The sequence below is a fragment of the Saccopteryx leptura genome, chromosome 5 (genome assembly GCF_036850995.1).
Source record: "Saccopteryx leptura isolate mSacLep1 chromosome 5, mSacLep1_pri_phased_curated, whole genome shotgun sequence".
NCBI lineage: Eukaryota > Metazoa > Chordata > Mammalia > Chiroptera > Emballonuridae > Saccopteryx > Saccopteryx leptura.
The window spans coordinates 43,885,733-43,911,832 of record NC_089507.1 but is presented as its reverse complement, the minus strand read 5'-3'; positions in this window follow the sequence as shown (position 1 = coordinate 43,911,832).

Genomic DNA, 26,100 nt, shown 5'->3' with positions numbered 1-26,100 from the left:
TCTGGAAAGAAAAGTCAGCAATTTTTACACTTATAGTAATAAATACTTTGGATGTACTAGCCAAGAAAACAAAAAAGTTTGTAGCAATGTGGGATGGCATCACTGGGCAATATTATTTTCAGCTTTCCTCTATGTAAAAAAAAAAAAAAAAAAGAAAGAAAAGTTCTGCACTATCTTTAAATATCTGACACATATTTAGGTTGAACCAGCTATATACTTTGGTGATAAAATAATTTACTAATATTACCATTCACATTAGATGTATGCAACTACTCATTGGTACTTGGTATTGCTGATAAAAAGTGACCTCAGGCCCTGGCTGGTTGGCTCAGTGGTAGAGCGTCGGCCTGGCGTGCGGGGGACCCGGGTTTGATTCCCGGCCAGGGCACATAGGAGAAGCGCCCATTTGCTTCTCCACCCCCTCCCCCTCCTTCCTCTCTGTCTCTCTCTTCCCCTCCCGCAGCCAAGGTTCCATTGGAGCAAAGATGGCCCGGGCGCTGGGGATGGCTCCTTGGCCTCTGCCCCAGGCGATAGAGTGGCTCTGGTCGCGGCAGAGCGACGCCCCGGAGGGGCAGAGCATCGCCCCCCAGAGGGGCAGAGCATCGCCCCCTGGTGGGCAGAGCGTCGCCCCTGGTGGGCGTGCCGGGTGGATCCCGGTCGGGCGCATGCGGGAGTCTGTCTGACTGTCTCTCCCCGTTTCCAGCTTCAGAAAAATACAAAAAAAAAAAAAAAAAAAGTGACCTCAATATTTTAATGTCTACCATTTTTACTCTGAGAATTTCTAGGATAAATTGCAATACATCCCTCCCTTCCCATTTTGATATCCTACAATTTACTTCAGTTTAAATTTTCCCTTAAAATCATTTCTACGAAGATTTGCCAGATCCCTATGTACAGGACCATGTTTCTCTTTGTCAAATGTTGATTTAATTTTATTCCCTTTTGCTATCTTTTGTTTTTGAGTCTGATTAGCTGGTTCCTTGCTTTAGTGTTGAGAAAGGTTTTCCAGACTTCTTTTCCCGTCATAGGTATCTTCTAACCAAATCCAGAAAACGTAATTGAATCATAGTGTGTATTTCAAATACAAGTTTCACAACAGCTTCTTATTTTGTGAGGCCTCAGGTTGTTAACTTGTTTAGGATATTTTATTCAGAGTCATCACAATGAAAGTCAAGTCACCCAATTTACTTTAATATAAGATGCATGTCATATAAAAAAAGGCAAAAAGCACTGGTAGAGCTGTAAAAAATATTTTTAGTGAATTATAAAATAGTTTTCTGAACATTTAATACTAGAGGAATGATAAATGAATATAATATGTCCTGTTTAAAACACATGGAGGGTTATTTTCAGGTAAAAAATTAGTAATATTTGACATCTATTAGCTAATAAGTATTAACCAGCCCCAGATAAAATAGTTCTCGGTTTGTTTTACAGTAAATTATCATTAATCCTTTAGAATAAATGTTGCATAACTACCATTGCTTCAAATTTGAAAGCCTGCTCTGAATCTCTATATAGTTTTTTCCAGAGACCATATGACTCAAATTATTTAAGATTTTCCTCTTGTTTCTTTTATGAATTCTATTATACTTAGATAATGTTTAATATGTAAGTATTCTGCACAAATAAGTAAAATATTCAGTTTATATGGCTAAAATTCAAAATGCTACATTATTTTTATGTTTACTATATTAAGCTTCTATGTTTCTAAATTTTGGGAAATTGTTACAATATTTGCTTAGCTGTATATCTGGAAGATGCTTTTTAAGGTTCTCTGGTTTTATTTTATTTACTTATTTATTTATTTATTTTATAAATAAATTTTTATTTTAATGGGGTGACATCAATAAATCAGGGTACATATATTCAAAGAAAACATTTCCAGGTTATCTTGTCATTTAGTTCTGTGGTTTTATTTTATTTAAAAAATAATTTGTCCAAGGTCACAAGTTCATAAGAAAAATAATCAAAATTTGCATCTAGTTCTGTCTGTTACTAAAGCCCACCATGTTTAATTCCTCAGTCAGGGGTGGCGTGAGGGTTACTATAGGACAGCATGTCCAGGAACACCTTCTTGACAGTCGTGAAATGTGTGTTAAAGAGTTTCAAGCGTTAGTATGATTTGAATATGTGAGGAGATGAGGGAGAGAGTTTTAAGATTTGGAGCCATGGTGAGCACATTGTATCTAAAGAAACAAAAATTTTTATAAGGAATTGAAAGTGCAGTGGATATCAGTGTGGTTGAAATTACGGTGACACATTGGGAACAAGGGCAGGTACAGGTAGAAAAAGCAAGCACATTGCTCCGGGCTTATAATGAATAACTAGGTAAAAAACCAAGATGACTAACCACTAAGTACCCATTAAAATATTTTTAAATAAAGTAATTTAAATTAAAAAAAAGAGCAGCTTTAAAGTCACAGCAAAGTTGAGAGAAAAATACAGATAGTTTCTATATACCTCATGACGCCTACATGCACAGCCTCTTCCATTATCAGTGTCTCCTACCAGATTGGTACATTTGTTATGATTGATGGTCCTGCATTGGTACATCATCATTTCCCTAACTCTGTAGCTTACCTTAGGGTTCACTCTTGGTGTTTTACATTCTATGGGTGTGTGAAAATGTATAATGACATATACCCATCATTATAATATCATACAGAGTAGTTTCTCTTCCTAAAAATCCTTTGTGCTCTGCCTATTCATGTTTTCCTTCCCTCTTCCCCCTGAAAACTTTTGAGAATGAAAATATATTGACAGAATTTGTATTTTTGGAAGATTTCATCTGATGTTGATATTCTCTAGAGATATGAGCAAACATGTAAGAGAAACGTAATTTTCTCTTAGTTGTCATTTGGAATAATTCATTCATGCAGTGAATATAAAGAAGGATCCTGAGTAAAAAGTGGATGTCAAACTCAGTCTCTGAGGAGAAACAGCATACAAAATAAGAGAGTTTTTATGTAATTAGTAGGAAAGAAATGTTATCAAATTCATTCTTTATTTTCTAAGGAGTAACTGAGCACAAGGCATCAGATTAAATATTAGATTAATCCTGCCTCGAAAAGCAGGAAAATTAAAAAAGAAAAGACATTTCAGAGAGAGATGAGTTTGACATTATGCTGTAAAGAATTATTTTGTTTAAAATAGAAGATAGAGGTCAATATTTGAAAATTTGAAAATCATCTTATTAAGGGTCAGAATATAGAATTTAAAGAGATGGTGCCAACCCTTTCACCTTGCAGACTGTACTCTTCTAGGGGAAAGGGAGAGGGGCTGCTAAATAAGATAAAGACCAAGTAAAACAAAAATAATAATGTTTCTTTTTTATAGAGAATAAAATAGTTTATAAATTATTTTGTAACATAAAAATTTATAAATAGGAAATTTTAACACTATAATCATTTTTTAGTACTTTGGAAAGTGAAAGACATGCATTACTACTTTTTTTTATTTTGTCTTTTCACTTTAAGACATTTTGTTGTGGTTTTTGCTTGTTTCTCAAGAACATATTTTCTCTCTATAAAGTGTAGCCTTCAAAAAAAAGCTCAGCCTGACCAGGCGGTGGCGCAATGGATAGAGCATCAGACTGGGTTGCAGAGGACACAGGTTCGAGACCTCGAGGTCGCCAGCTTGAGTGTGAGTTCATCTGGTTTGAGCAAAGCTTACCAGCTTGGACCCAAGGTCGCTGGCTCAAGCAAGGGGTTACTTGGTCTGCTGAAGGCCCGCAGTCAAGTCACATATGAGAAAGCAATCAATGAACAACTAAGGTGTCGCAATGATGAAGAATTGATGATTGATGCTTCTCATCTCTCTCCGTTCCTGTCTGTCTATCCCTCTCTCTTTTAAAAAAGGAAAAAGAAAGCTCAGATTCCAGTTTAAGATTTTTTTCAAGTGTTCCTACAAAACAAAAACAAAAAACTTTGCTCTTTAAAGAAATAATTGAGAATAAAAGAATAGATATTTTACAAAACAATATATTTTTTAACATTTTGTTATGAACATGTAGTCTACTTTTTCTTTATAGAAGAGATTGGAAAATAATATGTGTGAAATTTTATTTATTTATTTTTAATTTTTTGTATTTTTCCTAAGTTAGAAGTCAGGAGGCAATCAGATAGACTCCTGCATGCACCCAACTGGGATCCACCCGGTGTGCCCACCAAGGGGTGATGCTCTGCCATCCGGGGCGTTGCTCCATTGTGGCTGGAGCCATTCTAGCACCTGAAGCAGAGGCCATGGAGCCATCCTCAGAGCCCAGCGCCAACTTTGCTCCAATGAAGCCTTGGCTGCAGGAGGGGAAGAGAGAGATAGAGAGGAAGGAAAGGGGGGAGGGGAGGGAAGCAGATTGGCGCTTCTCCTGTGTGCTCTGACCAGTAATCAAACCCAAGACTTCCACACACCGGGCCGATGCTCTACCACTGAGACAACTGGCCAGGGATAGTTTACAATTCTTTATCTCTCAGGAATGACAGTCAAAAATTATCATACCTTGAATAAATTGAACAGTTTTTATTAATTACAATAATTTATGTCAGTTAACAGAACCAACTTACTTAAAACATATAAAGTATTAATTACTAAAAAATTATCTTGAGTTGCTGTAATTTTCACATACCACAGCTTACATTGTGCTAAGACTATATCCAAAGCTTACAGAGTTAGTTGATAATAACATCACTAATTTGGATTATATCTTTCCTTAAAATATTTAAAGATAGTAGTTTTAAAATATGAATTTATATTCATAGCATGACATATGTAAAATCGGATTGTGTGATTTGAAGTCCATCAAATTATTTCTAAGGCCAAATTGTCTTCATGGAAATTAGTATGCATATTTCATATTGCTTTGCATACTTTCATTTTGTTAACTCCATTTCCCTGCATAATTATAAAGGAAGCTGACCTGGGCTTGGGAGGATACAGCATGAAAAAGTCCCGTTCTGTTGATAGTTGTTGACTAGAGAAATTTGATGTTTCTAGGTTACATATATATTTAAGTTTCATGTTATATTCAGTAGCAGTTTTTATCCTTTCTTTCAAGGACCTCCTTTAAAATTGCTTAAAACCTGAGAGGATGAACCAAAAATATACCACTCTGCTGTTCAGATACACCATAGTAATAACAAAGTTACAGGCATGGGTGATACTGAATTGGTATGCTATTTGCTTAAAGTATTGATATGACAGGTTGGTATAGTACATAAAATACAGACAGTTTTAAATAGAACTCTGTTTTTATTTAGTACAACTCCATCTCTTAAATCATGAGATTATTGTATGAATCAAATATACAATTAAAAATCAAGAGCGGAAAACCAGCATCTGTTTTTAGATCAGAAAAAAAAATATTTACAAATTTTAGCCTAAACATATGGGTTGTTGTAGGTAATAGTATATATAGCTCAAAGTAGGGATGAACTTAAGGAGGTCACTTTGTTAAAACATGCTGAGAGGTCACTTTGGATAACCAACTCCTAGAAATTAATAAGTGATAAAAATTGGGAATCTGAAGTGATCACAGAGATATGTTCTTGTAATTCTGGGAATAGCAATAGGTAGACAGATGACTGTGGTGTTATTTGATATTTTTTTCTAGAAAAATGAAGAGACTAAATACCTGGTACCCCTCCCCCTCAACATGCTGAATACGCTGAGATAGCAAACCAATAGTAGAACAGACTTATAAAAAGGTGTTGTAACCCCATGTGAGAATGAATCTTTCTGCAGAAAAATATTTTGTATTTTCCAAGCCAGGACACAGAGAGATCTATGTGAAACAACTGAGTTTTACACTTATAAAAATCCCCAAAAAAGTGACTCTTGAGGTAACAAAGCTTAAGATCACACCAATAGTTCTGTTTGTTCTTAGAATCCAAATTGAGAATATTTTTCTTAGTATTTTTAGTGGTTTTATTAATCTGATAATAACTCTGTGGAACATAGAGGATTATGAGTAATGCAACTTTTTATTTCTCCATTTACATTCTCACTAGTTAGTAAGTTCTGTAATGACCTAAATAAACCTTATCTACCATCCTATTGCAGGGTGTAAAACAGTATGTGTTATAATATAAGTGCTAATTAAATTTTTGGCAATGAATGAATGACCCTCTTCAGATTAGAGAACAAAGAAGTTCATGGAATCTTCAGACTATATAAAACTGAGTTTAATATAGGAAAGTATGATATAGGCATTTATGGAGGAGAAGAGAAGAAATTCAGTGATTCTTAAACTTTTAAGGTTATGAACCTTTTGAGAGAATTTTTTTAAAAAATGGTCATATATGTGTACACACACACACACGAGTTGTCCCTATGAAACTTCAACTCTTGACTGTCTCCTGTTCCTAGACAGCACCCTACACATTCTGGTCTCCAGGTCTTTGCACAGGCTGTTCGATGGGTTTGCAGCACTCTGACTAGCCCCATTCCCCTGTACCTGGCTGATTGCTAGATATTCTTTTCTTCTCAGCATTAAAAAAATAAGTTTCACCCTATGGGGTGATAATATGTTCATTATTAATATCTCTGATTGTGCGTGTATATAATGCTATTTTCATACTTATTAGGATACATGAACTACATGGGCATAGTTCAATTAGTCAAACATCAACCATAGAAACAGACCAACAAGAGAAAGAAATTAACAGATCTGTTGCAGGGAATTGGCTTGCACTATTGTAGAAGCTGGCTAGGCAAGTTGGAAATCCATGAGGCAGTCTGTCAGAAAAGGAACATTGAAACCCACTGCAATGGATGAAAATACTGTCCAAAGGTAGAATTTCTTTTTCATCAGAAAAGCTCAGCTCTAGTATTAAGGCATTTCAAATTATACCCAACCAGATTATCTTGGAAAACTTCTTTTGCTTAAACTGAATATAGATTTTAATCACATCTATAGAAACACCTTCAGAGCAACACCTAGATTAGTGTTTGATTGAATAACTGGGCACTATGTCCTAGCAAAATTCAGGTATTAAAAAAATCATCACAATAGGATAAATAGTATGAGATTTTAGGTGTTGACATTATTTAATGGTTATATAATGCCACATCTCTTTTTCTTAATATGTTACCATCTAATGTCCAGGCTTGAGTTTTTGGAACTTTGGTTCCTAAAATATGGCAAATATATTAAATAAAAGTGTCATCAGAATTAAATTGAGTATTTATGAGACTCATTAAAATAGCAAATAATCTGTTTTATATAACTGAATTATCCAAATATATTTACTCATATATTTTTGGGCTTTAATTATTAATATAAGCATAACCTATTTTTTCAGTATCCTGGGTGAAATATAATATTTTACTATAATATTGTTTTCCTCTAAAACATTTAATATATATGTATCTGTACATACATATACCCATATAAATTACATAAATATATACTAACATATTAGATTATATAATTAATATACTGTACATATTATTCCTGTCTTATGCTCTCAGCCAATGAAAGCTAGTGAATAAAACTCTGGTATATAATCTTAGTCAAAAAGTTTCTTGTACCATACCATCACTGCTCAGCCAATAAATATTAGATTGAGCTATCTTAAATTCAGAAAAATGTGTCGTCTCTGCTTTTTACTGTGGATTCATGTTAACATTTTTTATTTTGTTTAACACTTGTGCACCATGTTTAAAAAAAATCTGTAGAAGTGGTAGCATCATAGCATTGTTTGGTGAATCTAAAGAGTAAAGTTAAAGAAAATTCAAGGAATATGTAGCATACACAGAGCTAAAGGAGAATTGGAATTTAGGGATTTATAGAAGTCTCCATATATTTTAAGGGACTTAATAAATATTACTTTTCCTGAGAACATTAATCAACAAGAGTAGAAAATGTAGCTAGAATCAATTATGGTCTAAGATATGTCATCAACTCAGTGGATTCAAAGAAATGAGAAGAGTGATTACCAATATATAGTGTGAGGAATTACAGCTGATTTATAGAGTTCATTTCCAACCCCCCCCCCCCCAACTCCAAGCAAAAATGATGTACAAGTACTGAGTCATTTTTAATGTGCGTACTGTTTCCTATGCATTTAGTTCTAAATATTGGGTGGACAGAGATAAATATAACAGACTAGTTTATATCCGTATACAACATATAACCTAATTAGAAGTTTAAGGAATAGTCATCTGAGAAGTGAGTAATGATACTTGTAAACAGCATGGTGAAGACAATGGCAAAGGACTCACTCATCAGACCATGTTGTTATATACAAAAGAGAGACACAGAAAAAGAATAGAAGAGAAACTCTTTATGAAAGAGGTGGGGTTAGATCTGGTCACAAAGGAAGGGTAGAATTTTCCTAAACAAATAGAAGGTGAAGACATATTAGGCAGGCTGCAGTGTTCCTAGTAGACCTCCAGTCTACATGGAGTAGAACAGCCTAGTTGATGTGGAAGATTTGGGTACAGAATAATTGGTGATGAATTTGGGAAAGTAGTTGCAACCAAAGCAGAGAACTCTAAATACCAGGAAACAAACTCTGGAATTTATTCTCATAGATATTGATTCCTGAGAGAGCCATCAGCATAGTGAGGAGTGACAAGAATAATTGATCATGAGAATTTGAGAGAACACTTTAACTTAATAAACGTATCAGATGTACCACATACCACAATGGACAGGATAAAATGATTTATGTTAGTGCTGGTAGTAACAGACAAGGCTGTGTTCTAATAGAAATGATTTGGTTTAATGAATTAACTTGTAAACCTACTGGGCAAGATATCAAATGCTATGTCAGGTACTAGGCTTAGCACACTGTCACTTTTCAAAAAGTGAAATGTAATAATGGTGCTTGTCAAGAATCTGAAGGAATAAATGTCAATAAACCCAAGAGACAATGAGATAGCTTTGCTTTCATTTACCCAAGGACCTAAGAGTCCAGTCTGTCAGAAAAACCTATTAATAAATTTACATTTAAAATAATGAATACATTGTTTAATGCCCGATTCAGACATCCCATCATAAAAAGAACAGGAAGTTTTACCTAAATAATTGGTCTCTCAAAGATGTATGAGAAAACACCCCTCTCCTAATCACTGAATTAAATGGAATTTGCTAGCATTGACTTAATCAGTAATCAAATCAGGCATGAAATCAAGTTTTAATTATATATCATTCTCCCTATTATGAACAAATTGCCAAATCACTGGAAACGCCCCTAAGTATGGGGGAGGATGGCAAAGGATGGGGGAAGCAAATAGTTTATTTAGTAAAACAGAGAAATACAATTAGATTTCTCTCAATTTACAAAGTTATTTAGGTTTCTTTTTCAAGCTCTCCTGAAAGAACTTCAATTCCTTCCTATCACACATCTTAAACTTGCCTTCAAGGGTCACAGTAAGAAGAGAGATAAAACTGCTTGTTTTCTATGAAATCTCCAGAAATGCTTCAAAGTGTAACAGCTGTTTTTTAAACAAATTACATGACATTCTAGTTTTCTTTATACTTTTTTTCTCAATCCTCCACTGAAATATCATTTTATTTCAAAATGTTAATTATAGAAATTTTCCTTCCTTCTAAAGTCATGTTTAATGTCAAACAAACCATGTCAAATCCTTTTACTTAAATAGTCTCATTAAATTCTAACAACAAACTTATGAAGAAGGTACATTCCAATTTACAGATAAGAAAAATGAGATTAACATCCTCATCAGACAGCTACTAAGTAGCAAACGTGAAACCAAGATGTGTTTAATTCCAGAAGTTTGTATTTCGTTTTAACATTATAGAAGCCATTTTCCCATTACAGGATTTATTATTTTGCCTGTTCAGGATGCCAGCGAGGCAGGTAATGAAGATGGGGAAAAGTATCCTTTCTGGCTCTCAGAGCTCTAATAAATTAACTTTTTTCAAACCAAGAAGGCAGATAAAGATTCTGATTGGGCCCTGGCCAGTTGGCTCAGTGGTAGAGCGTCGGCCTGGCGTGCAGAAGGCCCGGGTTCGATTTCCGGCCAGGGCACACAGGAGAAGTGCCCATCTGCTTCTCCACCCCTCCCCCTCTCCTTCCTTTCTGTCTCTCTCTTCCCCTCCCACAGCGAGGCGAGGCTCCATTGGAGCAAGGATGGCCCGGGCGCTGGGGATGGCTCCTTGGCCTCTGCCCCAGGCGCTAGAGTGGCTCTGGTCGTGGCAGAGCGACCCCCCGGAGGGGCAGAGTATCACCCCCTGGTGGGCGTGCCGGGTGGATCCCGGTGGGGCGCATGCGGGAGTCTGTCTGACTGTGTCTCCCCGTTTCTAGCTTCAGAAAAAAAAAAAAAGATTCTGATTGGCCTATTGTTGGGCAGATAAAATGTATTATGCTCACTTTGTTAAAGATAACATGAGGAGGCAGTTGCCCAGGTGATATTAATGTGTGTTGGGGTGGGCTAGGGGCAAGCAGAATCCTTGTAGCCTTGGTTTTGGGTTTAAGCCTGTCCCACCCTTTTTGGTGTGAGGTGGTACAATCCTATCATGCCTCAGAGAAGTGACTTTGTATTAGAGACTTCCCTGTTATGTATATTGGATTAAGGGTTTGGATTTCTACACTATAAAATGGGGACGGAACGAGAGTTTGCGCTCTTAGTTCCTGAGGTTAGCATGAGAGAGTGGAGAGAGTAGAGCCAGCAGCAAAAGGAGGCCACGTGGAGGAGGCCAGGAGAAGCAGCCAAGATGGCGGAGTGCTGAGTGAGATGCCAGTCTGTGTAGAGTTTGTATCTGGGATAAGGAAGGAGATGGGGAACTGAGGAGAAGAAGGCTGGTGAGCTAGAAACCTTTGATTCTAGGAAACTCGGATAAGTCAGTGGCTTTGTGAGCACTGAGTGTGACTGGGTTTTGGAGCCCAGAGTGTATGTTTTTACTTGCCCGCCGGGTGCAAGGTAGGATTAAAGGCTATGGCCCATCAGTTTTTGGCTCCGCTGTTTCTTTACCGACTGTCCGAATCCAATGCGAACCTGCATGGGCCAGGCTGCTGTGATAGTGGCCCCAGCCCTGCCTGCTGGCTTTACACCTATCAAGTCATTCAATTAATTTTGTTGATGACCCTTTTGGGTTTCATTAATTCAACAATATAAAAATGAAATTATTCAGTACAATCAATATGTCTTTGTTGGGCAGATAAAATGTACAGTGATACTTTGGTTCTCGAACGCCTTGACTTTCGACCAAATCGGTATTCGACCAGGAAATTCGAGAAAATTTTGTCTTGGAATCCGAACAAATATTTGGAACTCGAACGTCCGAGATTAGCCGAGTTGAGCCGAATGGCGTTCATTCGGCCGAGCGTGCCTTGCCTGCGTCATCAGTGTGAGTCACGCTTTGTCACGCTTTGTGGAGAGAGAGAATCACGTTTTTGTGGAGAGAGTCACGCTTTGTGGTGAGAGTCACGCTTTGTGGTGAGAGTCACGCTTTGTGGTAAGACTCACGCTTTGTGGAGAGACTCACGCTTTGTGCACGCTTTGTACACTGAATTTAACCCTTAGACATGGGTCCAAAGAAGTGGTAATGCAGACAAAGGTAAGCGGAAAGCTGTGAGAACAACGATTGAGCTGAAAAAAGAAATCATTGCCAAATATGAACAGGGCACACGTGTTTCAGATCTGTCTGCTGAGTATGGCATGCCAAGATCTACTATCTCAACTTTCCTTAAGAATAAAGCTGTTATAAAGGCTGCCAATGTTGCCAAAGGTGTTACATTGTTAACAAAGCAAAGGCCTCAGATAATGGAGGAAATGGAGAAGCTGCTTCTTATTTTCATTAAAGAAAAAGAGTTAGCAGGTGACAGCATCAATGAAGTCGTTATTTGTGAGAAAGCACCAGTAAATAGGCATATTTTTGGGGCTTGGAACAAATTAATCCAGTTTCCATTATTTCCTATGGGTTTCATTGTTTCGGTTCTCGAACAATTTGGTTCTCGACCGTTCTCCCGGAACGAATTATGTTCGAGAACCGAGGTATCACTGTATTATGCTCACTTTGTTAAAGAGGCCGTTGCCCAGGTGATATTAATGTGTGTTGGAGATTGTTGTAACCTGGGGCTTGGTTTTGGGATTAAGCCTTTCCCACCCTTTTTGCTGTAGGGCGGTACAATCCAATCATGCCTCAGAGAAGTGACTTTGTATTAGAGACTACCCTATTTTGTATATTGGATTAAAGGTTGTGAAGCTACACTATAAAATGGGGGCAGAACGGGACTTGGCTCTTGGTTCCTGAGGTTAGCATGAGAGAGCGGAGAGAGTAGAGCCAGCAGCTAAAGGAGGCCACGTGGAGGAGGCCAGGAGAAGCAGCCAAGATGGCGGAGTGCTGAGTGAGATGCCAGTTTGTGTAGAGTTTGTATCTGGGATAAGGAAGGAGATGGGGAACTGAGGAGAAGAAGGCTGGTGAGCTAGAAACCTTTGATTCTAGGAAACTCGGATAAGTCAGTGGCTTTGTGAGCACTGAGTGTGACTGGGGTTTGGAGCCCAGGGTGTATTTTTACTTGCCCGCCGGGTGCAAGGTAGGATTAAAGGCTATGGCCCATCAGTTTTTGGCTCCGCTGTTTCTTTACCGATTGTCCGAATCCAATGCGAACCTGCATGGGCCGGGCTGCTGTGATAGTGGCCCCGGCCCTGCCTGCTGGCTTTACAGTCTTATTAAAGATGCATGGTATTAAAATAAATTTATTTTGGTTTTAATAAAACTTGGAATAAATAAGATAAGTTATTGGCAGATCATTGTTCAACTATTTACTGATTTATTGCAAAATTTTGTTTTGAATGACAATTATATGCAGAGGACTGACTTGATATTTTGTTATCTAGAAAGAAAATTTAGACATAATCCTGAGCTCTTAAAAAATCATATCATTTCACCTGATGAGGTGGTCCCATAGGTTGTTGAGGAGCCAGTATCAAACCCTGAGGTTACTGACTTGAGCGTGGGCCCATCGGCTTAAGTGCAAGGTCACTGGCTTGAGTGTGGGATCATAGACATGACCCCATGGTTACTGGCTTGTCCCCAAAGGTAGCTGGCTTGAGCAAGAGATAACTGTTTAGGCTAGTCTCCCAGTCAAGCACATGTGAGAAAGCAATTGATGAACAACTAAAGTTAACTATGAATTGATGTTCTCATCTTTCTCCCTTCCTGTCTGTCTGTCCTGTCAGTCTCTCTCTTGCTAAAAAAAAAAGAAAGAAATATATATTCTGTAAGGCCAGTATCCGTGGCTACCATCACAGCCACCTGGCTTGTGCAGGTTCGCATTTGATTCTGACAGACAGTAATGAAACAACAGAGCAAGAGCTGGTGGGCCATTACCTTTAATCCTAGCTTGCACCTGGCGAGCGAGAAATATACAGAGTGAGTAAACACTTCCCTTTCCGTTCAGGGCTCCCAAAGCTACTGACTCATCCGAGTATTCCTAGAATCAAAGGTTTCTACCTCACCAGCCTTATTCACCTCTGTTCCCCATCTCCTTCTCTCTGCACAAACTCTGCACAAACTGGATTCTCCTTCAGCATTCCACCATCTTGGCTATCTCTCCTCTGCAATGCTAATGACAGGATCTGAGCTAGGGTGCCCCCAGTTCGCCTCATTTTATAGTGTAGAAATTAAAACATTTAAGCCAATATATAATACAAATAAGGAAGTCTCTGATACAAAGCCACTTATCTGAGGCACAAATGGGATTCCTCATAAGAGTGCACCACCCCACATCATGCAACAGTCAAGGGTGTGGGGAAAAGCTTAGTTGTGAGAAGATCTTAGTATTAAAAGGGTGAGAAAGGCTTAGTCTTAAAACTAAGCCTTAGGCTATAATGACTTTGCCAACTTACAGCCTGTCTTCCATACCCCATGCAAACTATAAGCGAGCAAACATATATATCATATTTACAAAATTATTTGACCTACATTTCTTTCTAGAGGGCATTTATTTTTAAGCAGAAATTCATGATAAAAAAACAAAAAACGTCATTTGTGCCCTGGCAGGTGGTACAGTGGATAGTGTTGTCCTGGAATACCGACAGCTGATTCAAGTACAGCAATCAGGGCTCTATTCCAAGGATGCGAGGTGAAGCCCCAGTCAGCACTCATCCCTTGGTCACTGGATTGAGCCCTAGTCAGGGTACATCTGATAACTAATCAATGGATGCACAACTACACTTATCTCTTTCTCCTTTCCTCTCTCTTTCTCTTTCTCTCTCTCAAAAAACATGTAGAGTGTTGGCACAGCCTGTGGAAGTTCCTGGTTCGCTTCCCGATTAGGGCACACAGGAGAAGTGATCACCTGCTTCTTATCACTCCTTCCCTCTCTCTCTCTCTCTCTCTCCCTCTCTCTGTCTCATCCCCTCCTGCAGTCATGGCTCTAATGAGCAAGTTGGCCCTTGGCACTGAGGATGGCTCTATGACCCCGCCTCAGGTGTTAAAATAGCTCGGTTGCCAAGCAGCAGAGCAGCGACCCCAGATGGGCAGATCATCAGCACCCGATGGAGGTTGCTGGGTTGATCCCAGTCAGGGCACATGCAGAAGTCTGTCTCTCTGCCTCCTTTCCTCTCACATGATTAAAAAAACAAACTGTGCCAGGCCTAGTAAGGACATAATTAAAATTTTAAATTCAAAAAACATGTAATTTGTATAAAGAAAATTATGGGTTAAAGAATATGACTAGAATAATTTAATGAGAAAATCACAGAAATTATCAATAAACAGAGTCAAACAAACTACATATAGCCAAGTAAATAACAAGAATAAAACATTAGGACTGAAAAATGACAATAATGTAAAAAGGAAGAGAATCTTGGCTGAAAATGGCAAGAACAATATTTGGCCTATACTTTCTTCAGGTAGAAAATATTGCTACATGTAGAATTAAGCCATTGTATTTTATGAAAGAATAAAAATTATTCTCAGACATGAATAGAAAGAATCATTTATAGGAGACCATTTTGAAAATATGAACATACTGTATTTTTAGAAAATACACTAAATAAACATGTAATAAAATTTATCATCAATTTAATAATATTTATTGCACTGCAACCATAGGCTAAACACTGTACTGGGAGCAGGGTGAACAAGGGTGATTAAAACTACTTTTCTTTTTCGTTTAAAGAGGTCAGGAAAAAGAAAGTAGCATGTAAAAACAATGCAATATAATAAAAGTTAAATTAAGGGCACAGTTTGTTTTTTTAATCATGTGAGAGGAAAGGAGACAGAGAGACAGACTCCTGCCTGTGCCCTGACTGGGATCAACTCAGCAACCTCCATCGGGTGCTGATGATCTGCCCATCTGGGATCGCTACTCTGCTGCTTGGCAACCGAGCTATTTTAACACCTGAGGAGGGGCCATAGAGCCATCCTCAGTGCCTAGGGCCAACTTGCTAATAGAGCCATGACTGCAGGAGGGGATGAGACAGAGAGAGAGAGAGAGAGAGAGAGAGAGAGAGAAAGAGAGAGAGAAGGAGTGATAAGAAGCAGGTGATCACTTCTCCTGTGTGCCCTAATCGGGAAGCGAACCAGGAACTTCCACAGGCTGGGCCAACACTCTACCACAGAGCCAACTGGCCAGGCCTAGTAAGGACATAATTAAAATTTAAATGAGATACATTTGTGGGAATAAGAAGGGTGCTGATCTCAGCCAGTTATAGAGAAGGTACCGCCTTTGAAAATGAGTAGGAGTATGCTAGATTAAAAGGGGATAATGTAGATGAAGGAAGCAGGTAAGAAGAAGGACTATCAGGAATAGGGGAGCAAAAACAAAGCAAAAATGAATAAAATTCTTTGATAATTTTGAAATCCATGATTTGGCTCAAGAACTGGGGACATGATTAACAAATAAATGTGGCAATTTAATCTGGAGTCTGGCTCTGATCTTATATGCTGTAATAATGGTATTATTTATTCTAAATAGGTAACATAAAGCAAAACTTGAAGAGCATATAGCAGTTAACTATGTACTTTAGATGCTATATTTTATCAAATATTGTATCATGCTATTCCTTGAAAACTTTGTTTCATACCACTTCCATGAAAGCATGTAAACAATTTTATTTTATTTTTTTATCCATAGACTTTAAGTTCATTTTTAGATTTTTTTTTTATTCAAGTGTAGTACCTATACTGTGTTTCTTGCAAGTTGACAAAGACTATTCACAATATATTTTAGATTTTGACCTAAGGAGTAAATATTTTTAAATCCCTCAGTTAAGGTCACTATAAAAACCTGTGCTAGATAGAGAAGTAGTTGACCATGAGTTTGATAACAATATGCTGTCTAATGACAGATGAAGCAAATGGTTTTTTTCAAAGTGAGCATATAGATATTTATTGGTCATTTATTTTACTTCTTTACTTTTTTACTTCTATTAAGAAAATAAGAAAATTAAATTTAATGGGATGACGTTGATCAATAAGGGTACATAGGTTTCAGGTAAACATTTCTATAACATTTGAACAGTTGACTGTATTGTAAGCTCATCATCCAAAGTCATATCATTTTCTAGTCACCACATATTTATATTTGTCCTTCATTATTCCCCTTATGCCCACACCCTCCCCCTGGTGACCACTGCACTTTTTTTTTTTTTTTTGTATTTTTTTGAAGCTGGAAATGGGGAGAGACAGTCAGACAGACTCCTGCATGTGCCCGACCGGGATCCACCCAGCACACCCACCAGGGGCGATGCTCTGCCCACCAGGGGGCGATGCTCTGCCCCTCCAGGGCATCACTCTGTTGTGACCAGAGCCACTCTAGCACCTGGGGCAGAGGCGAAGGAGCCATCCCCAGCGCCCAGGCCATCTTTGCTCCAATGGAGCCTTGGCTGCGGGAGGGGAAGAGAGAGACAGAGAGGAAGGAGAAGGGGTGGGGTGGAGAAGCAGATGGGCGCTTCTCCTGTGTGCCCTGGATGGGAATCGAACCCGGGACTTCCGCACGCCAGGCCGACACTCTACCACTGAGCCAACTGGCCAGGGCCACCACTGCACTCTTATCTATGCCCATGGGTCTCAGTTTTATATCCCACCTCTGTGTGAAATCATGTAGTTTTCATTTTAATATTTGTTACACAGTTGCTTACTTTTTCTCACCTACCTACAGGGCATTACATTTCAAGTGATACCAGGACTTATAAAACTACACAAAATATTAATAATAAATCACATTTCTCTTTCAAATACATTTTAAAAGCTCATGAATACTGTAAATAGAAACATTGCATTAGAGTATTCATTTTAAATTTTGTATAGAAGAGTCTGTTTCCTCAAACAAATTAAAAAAAAAAAGAAAAATGAAAAACTCTTGGAACACCATGAATCAATGCCTTAAAAATGTACAGTTTTATTGCCCATTTTGAAGTCTTTATTAACATTTAGCGATGAATCTCTGTTTACTCCATTCCCTAGGTACTCTTTAAGTTGATAGTAGGAATAACTCTGCCAGACATGCACAGTCCCATCCTACAGTTCAGTTCGAGTCTTTCTTCCTGTCACACGAAGATAGGATTGCTGAACTGCAACATTTCTCTGTGTGCAGACATACTCTTTTGAAACACATATCATGACATCAAATTCAATGTCATTTTCAAGTAGATTAAGGTGCTCCTGGAGCGCCAATATTGATAAATAGTGTATTCTTGTAGAGATGATGAGTTTTCTATTTAAAAGAAAAGAATAAAGAGCAACCAGTGCACTCAATGATCACCTCCCTTTCTATATTGAACTTTCAAAAGACTCCACGGGATCCCTGGCTTCATGGGCTCTGCACTGGCAGGCCTATTTACTCCCACTGTGGCAAGCATATGTCTCCAGTGCTCACGTACGGTTTACGGCTTTGTCAGGCATCAGTTGCAGCAAATGTCTGCTTTTCTGTACTTGATTATACCCTTTGTTCATGCTTTTGCTCAAAGTCAGAGGTTCTCAAGGACTAATACAAAAAGGGCAAGTGGGAAACAAGATGTGCATGTGGTGCGCATTCTCAGACCCTGTCTAGGATACCAACATTACCAACATGTGGACTGAAAGATCAGGCATCACTGAGTTTTCTGTCCTTTGAACCCAGTCCAAAGGCACTTGGTATAAAATAGCTCTCCAAACTGGTTACTTAATATAAACACAATACTAGCTTTACTTGGCTTAGCAGACACCTATTGAGATTTTTTTTACTATCTCAGCATAGCTTGTGCATAGAATAATGAGCAAATGCAGAAATTCTCGGGATTTTTACTTTAGTCTCCTATTGGGTCTATGTGGAACAACGTAAAGTAGCTAAGAACTCCACTTGGACAAAGACAAACTTTCTGTCATATTTGTTACACAATATTTTTCATTAATTTAAATCACAAGTTCTTCTGGCAGGCTAACACTTATATCCATCCTATTTTAAACGTTGATCCCTAGAAAATAAAACCTGAGGCAAGGATTACTGTGTCTTTGATTTAAATAGTACAATCCCAGGGCAACAACAATGAGGTAAATGGAAAGTAAAACAGGCAAGGACGGAAAGCAATGCATGTGACAGCAGGCAAACCCATTCTGCAACATAGGACAAAAATCAGCAATGGGAGGAAGAAAAAAAGAGTACATTCATTTGCCCAAATTTCTCTAAACTTGTTGCCCCTGGGGGGAAAAACTCCACTTCACTTCTAATGTGTGGTTCTGCTTTTAGTTTGTTATTCAAGAAGCCAGAACACAGGCTTTGTTGTGGGTTCCTCATTCAATTGGGAAAGGTGGGAAAAGCTAAAGAAGTGAGATGATGAAGCATTTTTATTTGATTGCATAGAAATAGCAAAGCAAGAAGGCCCAGCCCTACTAGGTAGACATCTAGTACACCCCAGGCAGCAAATCCACATGGGCTTAAGCTATGTTCAGTGGCAGCTAAACCAGATGATGTGGCTGAGAGGGTCTGGGAAATATGGGTCCTGAGTAAATGAGAGGAGGCACTTAAGGTATGACTAATATCCAAAAACCTTATAGGATGTATTTACTGCATTGTTTCTCTTAGGTCTTTTTGATTATACTTATGCAAAAGGAGATACATGATTATTGATGATAATGATAAAAAACTAAGCATTTTCATTTTAAAAAATAAAAATAAATATTCACTGAGTATCAATTAGTAAATATTGTATATGAGTAACAAGTAAGTCTGTGTACAAGTCCTGCTGGGGGTGAGGACGATGGAGACGCAAAGACCTGACTCCAGGGACCAGGTTCAGTGATGCAGATCCACTTTATTCAGGAAGTAAGCTAGCTTATATACATGGGTTCAGCCAATAGGGTGTTACAGCATGCCCTTCATAGCCAATAGATGAAAAGATCAGGGAGCTGCGTGGTTGGCGCTAAGTCACTTCCTTATTATGGGCGAGCTTTCTTCTAGGGTATGCCCAGAAGGCTTCTGGGAGCGGGAGTATTCTCACAGCATTGCATCAGCCACAGCTGCTAGGAATGTACTCTGCACTCCACCCACATCTCCCCTTTCTCTTTTAATTAAGGCCAATTGGACTTGATGAATGACAGCTTGCTGTTGTTGTAACTTCTGAATACTATGCATTATGCAACAGAATCCTAGTAGAACTAAAACAACTATAATATCTATTTACTATATGCTAATAGATTAGCTGGATTAAACAATGAGGCAAGCTTCTATAATGTTTGACTAGTTAGGAAATAGAACAAGGGTCTTAAACAGGGGATTCCTCCTAGGGGTCAGATTGTCATTTCCCTCCCATTGTGTTACAGAGACCTTCTAGGTGCTGTTAAACACAGTTCCATTCTGATTGTAAAAAATTGATGTAGGTCAATGCACTCCCCCTTCCCACAAAGGTCACAGTGTCCAAACACAGAACGATGGCTTGCGGTGCACTGTGTACTGCATATGGTTGCAAGGCACATTACACAAATTACAACAATATGACAAATCATACAATTTTAGCAATTACAAAGGTACATTTCACCAGTCTCTGACCACTTTGCCAAAAGCACAAAATGTCCTCGGCTTTCTTTCTAGCCATGGGAAAAGCTTCCCGGGGCAGGGGAAGGGCCTCGACCAAAGCCACTCCCACCTCCATCAAGGTATTTCACATTGTCCAAAATTCATAAGTCCATCCAACAAAGGAGCCAGTGCTCACTCAGGTTGTAGTCCAGGAAATCAGCCCATGCACATGAAGCCTCAGCCACTGCCCTCATTCCTGCCATCCTGGCAGGTCTTATACTGTTCCAAAGAGGAGCACGTGGCAATGGCAGTCAGCATTTTCATCTCTGCTCCAGAGAGCATGATAGCATTCACCCCTATGTCCCAAAAACTCAGTGAACCCACCAGTGGCTTATCAGGCACTCTGTGCTGTTCCAGTGGCCACTCGATGATGCAAGCCTGGCTTCTGTTCATCTTCCCACCACAGCTGCCCCTGTTTAGCTTCTGGAGTCTGTGAATCGCAACTCCAGCCCAATTCTCCTCATCCTCCAAAGATGAACAGAGAACACCAGCCCAGGCCCCGGACTGCCACTGCCTGCCATCTGGGAGTCAGCAGTTACTATAGCACACATAAGCAAGAACAGAGCACCAGGGCCTGGGGTCCATCAGGGGCAATTCTCTGGGCCCGCCTTGCCAAAGCCTCCACATCCCCCCCCAGGTAATGTGGCACACATGCCGGCTGCGAGGTCTTCTTCTGGAGCACTGAGGACCTCCTCCCCTCAGGTGTAGTCAGTGTGGAGAAGGCCAGGACTGTGGCTTTGGACAGGTGAAGACTGAACCACTTAGTGGGTGCCCAAGAAACCCTGTCAAGCACAAGCAGGTTGGGGGGGGGGGTTCTGGGATCCAAATTGGCTGAAAAACATAAGCATAAATTGTCCCTTGTGTTAGAAGAGGGTATGATGCCCACCTCTGTGCCATGGCTGGGTCTTTCCAGAGTCATTTCAGAGAGGGGCGGGGGAGAGAGAGCGAGAGATACAGAGGAGTAGACAAGACAGACAGAAAGAAAAAAGACACATGGGGGTGTATAGGCTGGCCCACGGGTCTGCAGCAGGAACATGTGTTGGAGAAAATGGCGTCTGAGAGGCTGGTGTGGGGCACTGAGCCTCGGCAGGGAATGCGGAAGTAGTGTCTTCCACTTTTTCTAGCGGCAGAGCTGATGGCACAGTTAGCAATTCAGTTGGTTTCGTTTCTGCGCACTCAGTGCGATTTTGTCAAACTCGGAGGCTAAACTACTTTCCTCCTCAGTGGAGGGGAGGGAATAGGGAGGTAGAGGCTCCCCAGAGAGAGAGTAAGCCTGCAATATCTTTGGCACTGGCGGAGGGTCCCCAGCAGGAGCACCGGTCAAGCAGGCGTGTATCGCTAGCAGGGCAGGAATGAGGCCGAGAGGGAAGGCCCGTCCCTCGGCTGAACAGACACTCCGGAAACTCGGGCCCATGTATCTGGGTCCCAGAGCAGCATGTCCTCAATCCAGGAATTGAGACCGGAGAGAATCTCCCAGTAAGTACAGAGATCCTTTTCACTAACTTCAATTCGCCTACTCTGCAATAGGGCATGCAGGGCTCGAGCCTGTGGGGCTTGGGAGTGAGGGAGAAAGTTTCCCATTGCAGAGGGTCACTCACCCATCCCTTGGATGCCAGTTAGGTCCCTGCCTGATGTTGGGAGCCAGTTGTGGACAAGTCCTGCTGGGGGTGAGGACGACGGAGACGCAAAGACCTGACTCCGGGGACCAGGTTCAGTGACGCAGATCCACTTTATTCAGAAAGTAAGCTAGCTTATATACATGGGTTCAGCCAATAGGATGTTACAGTATGTCCTTTATAGCCAATGGCTGAAAAGATCAGGGAGCTGCGTGGTTAGTGCTAAGTCACTTCCTTATAGCAGGTGAGCTCCCTTCCTGGGTATGCCCAGGAGGCTTCTGGGAGCTGGAGTATTCTCACAGCATTGCATCAGCCACAGGTGCTAGGAATGTGCTCTTTACTCCACCTACATAAGTCAAGGCCACAAATAAAATTGTCAGTATTATTTATGGAAGGCCTAGTCTATTCTAGAAATTGATCTGATTTCTGTTGCTAGAAAATTAACTAAGACTAAAATCTCATACTCGAGATTCCCAGTTTAGAGATACAAGATACAGACAAATCTATAAGAGGAGTATGGTTTTAGTAATGCTAAGTAGAAGTAACTTCATGATAGTATTAGACTATAGAAGAGATAAAAATCAAATAAGGCTTGGAAGTAGCATAAGACTCAAAGGATAAGAAAGGAATAGAACAGGTAGGAAAAGCAGACAATATCATTGAAGAAAATGACAACAGATTGTTTAAAAACAATTGGACGAAGGATACTGTTTGATGTATCATGAGATAAGCAAGATGTTTTACTTGAAGGCATGGTAGTAGTTGAATTTGGGGTCTTCTATGCTTGCTTTAAGAATTTTATTTTAGTCCTGAAGACAATGAGCAGCCTTTTAAAAATATGCAGAGCATTGACAACATAAATTCTGAATTTTGGCCTATCACTCTTGTACAGTGTAATAAATTAGAAATATCCCCTGGGAAGAGACTAGTTAGGATTTTGTTGTGTGGAAATCAGTGGAAACCAACCAAATGAGAACAAGCAAAGGCCATTTAGAGAGTACTATAGCAAGGGAGTCAGCCACGAGAAAAACTGGAGATAGGGTAACTGGAAATGGGGCATCCTGAACAATTGTTTAGGGGTACATACTTAGCTTTTTGTGGTCAGTTCTAACTTAAAAGTAGAGGTAGAAATTAGGTAATCTGTCAATATTAATTTTCCTGGGTCAAGTGATTTAAAATTTATTGTTTAGCTTCCTGGATTGTTACTATAGATAATGTTTTGACTTCCTACAAGTCTGTCTTATAGCAGCCTAGCTTCTGGGCTGTTATTGTAGCTAAGAAGGCTAGTTTCCTGGGCATGTTCCTACAGCTGTGGGACAGATTTATAATTTTATACATGGTCTGGCCATTATCCATTTGTATACTCAGTCTTTCAGTTGATATAGTACAGTTAACATGTAAGGACTGAAGTAAAGCAAGGACAGTGAGGATGGAATAAGAATGACATTAAAGAAGAAGTAATGATAGAAACTTTGAAATAACTTATATGTAAAGGAAAGGATATACAAACATTTTTCTATTTGGAGCTAAATCACAGTTGGTATAGCAATAATTAGAGCAAGAAGAACACAATCAACAAAATAAATAAAGAGTGGGAATACATCAAACTAAAAAACATCTGCACAGAAAAGAAACTATTAACAAAGTGAAAAGACAAACTATAGAATATGGCTTGAATATACCAAACCATGTATTTGATAAGAGGTTAATATAGAAACATACAAAGAAGTCATAAATTTAATAGCAAACAACATCCAAATAATCCAATTTAAAATTGAGCAAAGGACTTAAATAGACATTTTTCCAAAAAAGATACATGAATGACCAATAGGTACATGAAAAGTACTCAACACTATTAATCCTCAGGGAAATTTAAATCAAAATCACAATTAAGATTTTACCACATACTTGTTAGAGTGGTTGTTATCAAGAAGACAAGGAACAACAGATATTGGTGAGAATATGATGAAGAGAAACCATTATAGTTGTTGGTGAAAGTGTAAATTGGTCCAACCGCTATGGCAAACAGTATGGAGGTTCCTAAATATATTAAAAATAGAATTACTATATAATACAGCAATTCTACTTATGGCATGGTCTGAAGAAAATAAAAATACTATGTAAAGCAATATCTGCACCCCATTTTTATTGCAGCATTATTTAAAATAGTCAAGGCATGGAAATAACTTAAGCATTCATTGGTGAGTGAATAAAGAATAGTCTCTATCTCTTTCTCTTTCTGTCTATCACACACATAATGGAATATTATTCATACATAAAAAAGGAGAATAGATTCTGCCATTTGAAACAATATGAATGAACTCTGAGGATATACTAAGTGGAATAAGTCAGAGAAAGACAAATACTAAATGATCTCATGTATTTGTGAAATCTAAAAAGAAAAAAAAAGAACTCATAGAAAAGATCAGATTTGTATTTACCAGAGTCGAGAGTGTGAAGGAATTGGATGAACGTGGTCAAAAGGTTATTGACTTCCAGTATTAATATAAATAAGTCCTAGACATATAATGTACAACATGATGACTATAGTTAGCAATTTTGTATGGTAAATTTGAAAGTTATTAAGATAATAACTCCTAGCAGTTATCATCACAAGAAAAAGAAACATCTTTTTTTCTTTTTCTTTTTATCTATATGGGATGATGGTTGTTTACTAAGCATGGTAATTACTTCACAATATATATAAGTCCTTATGCTGTATACTTTGCTTATACAGTGCTCTATGTCAATTATATTGCAATAAAACTGAAAGAGAAACAAAAACAAATATCCTTTCATTGATTTTGTAATTTTTCCTGATAATATCTGCTATTCACATTGAAAATAGTACTGTAGTACTACTGTAATTAACTTTTAAGAAATATCAGCCTATTCAAATTTTATTATCCTCTTCTAATATTCTCTTAAAATTCTAAAGCTCAAGTATTTATTATTAAAATAAAAAAGATATATGTGCCCTTTTCTAAATATTCTTGATATTTTTAGGAAATAATATAAATAAAATATTCTTTTTTGTTGATTTTAAATAAAATTATTTAAAATAGCAAAGAAAATGTATATAAATTATTATATGAGATTTTATTTTTTTTTAAAGATTTTATTTATTGATTTTAGAGAGAGGAGAGAGAGAAAGGGGGCATGGAGTGGGAAGCAGCACTCATAGCAGTTGCTTCTTTCTTTTTTTGTGATGGAGAGAGAGTCAGAGGGATAGATAGGGACAGACAGACAGGAAGGGAGAGAGATAAGAAGCATTAATTTTTCATTGCAGCACCTTCGTGGTTCATTGATTGCTTTCTCATATGTGCCTTGACCAGGAGGCTACAGCAGATCAAGTGACCCCTTGCTCAAACTGGTGACCTTGGGTCCAAGCTGGTGAGCTTTTGCTCAAACAAGATTTTGCTGACGCTCAAGCTGGTGACCTTGGGGTTTTGAACCTGGCTCCTCCACGTTCCAGTCCAATGCTCTATCCACTGCACCACTGCCTGGTCAGGCCATAGTAGTTGCTTCTTGTATGTGCCTTGACTGGGTAAAGCTATAGTTTCTAACTAACAACTTCAGCATTCTAGGTTGATGCTTTTTTCATGTGCCACCACAGGTCAGGCAATTATATGAGATTTTAAAAACCCATTAAATGATATTCTTCTTTAAAAGGCATTGGCTCCTATAAGCAATACTTTGTTGATATCAATAGAATTTCCTGTTGACTAGAAGAAAAAGTATAGAAAGGATTAAAAATTATGAACTCTTGAGATCAAGAACATAAGGAGATAACCCCCTGAGAGAGAGAGGTTAGCAACTATGTTTGAGAGAGTCAGAAATTATTGAGCTATACTTGAGGTGTTTTTCTTAAAAGGAATAAATATATTGTGGAGGTATTTTATAGATAATAAAAAGTAATTGAAAGTCTACAAGCTAATATATTCCTCTAGGAAAAGTAATGTGTAGTAACAATGTGAAAGACAATATACTGTGCAATTCAATGAATCCAATGGGAAAAAATTGTATTGAGTACATTCACCTATGCTTAAATCACAAAACCAATAAAGATTTGACTTTGAATGGGAAGGCCTTCAGAAGATAAATTTCAGGGTACCAACACTAAATAATATTTTTTTATCTGCAGTATACAGAAAATAAAACAATGTTGTAAGTGGTACTAAAAATCTTTAAACAAAAATATTTTGAAGAATATTTAGGCATCATCATCATTAATAAGCATTTATTGAATATATAGTCAGAGGAAAAAGAGGGTGGAGGTAGGTGGAGGGGAGCAAAGGGAGAGAAAATGGGGATAGAAAGAGACTTACTTGGAATGATGGGCACATGATGCAGTATACAGATGATGTTTTTTTGAGTTGTACACTCAAAACCTGTACTCCAATAAATTTAATTTAGTGTATATATAACAAAATGCTAGATCTCTGGAGGAGTTATTTTATTTTTTTTTGTTTCATTTATATTTTGGTTTTCGATTGGTATTTTGCCCTATGCTA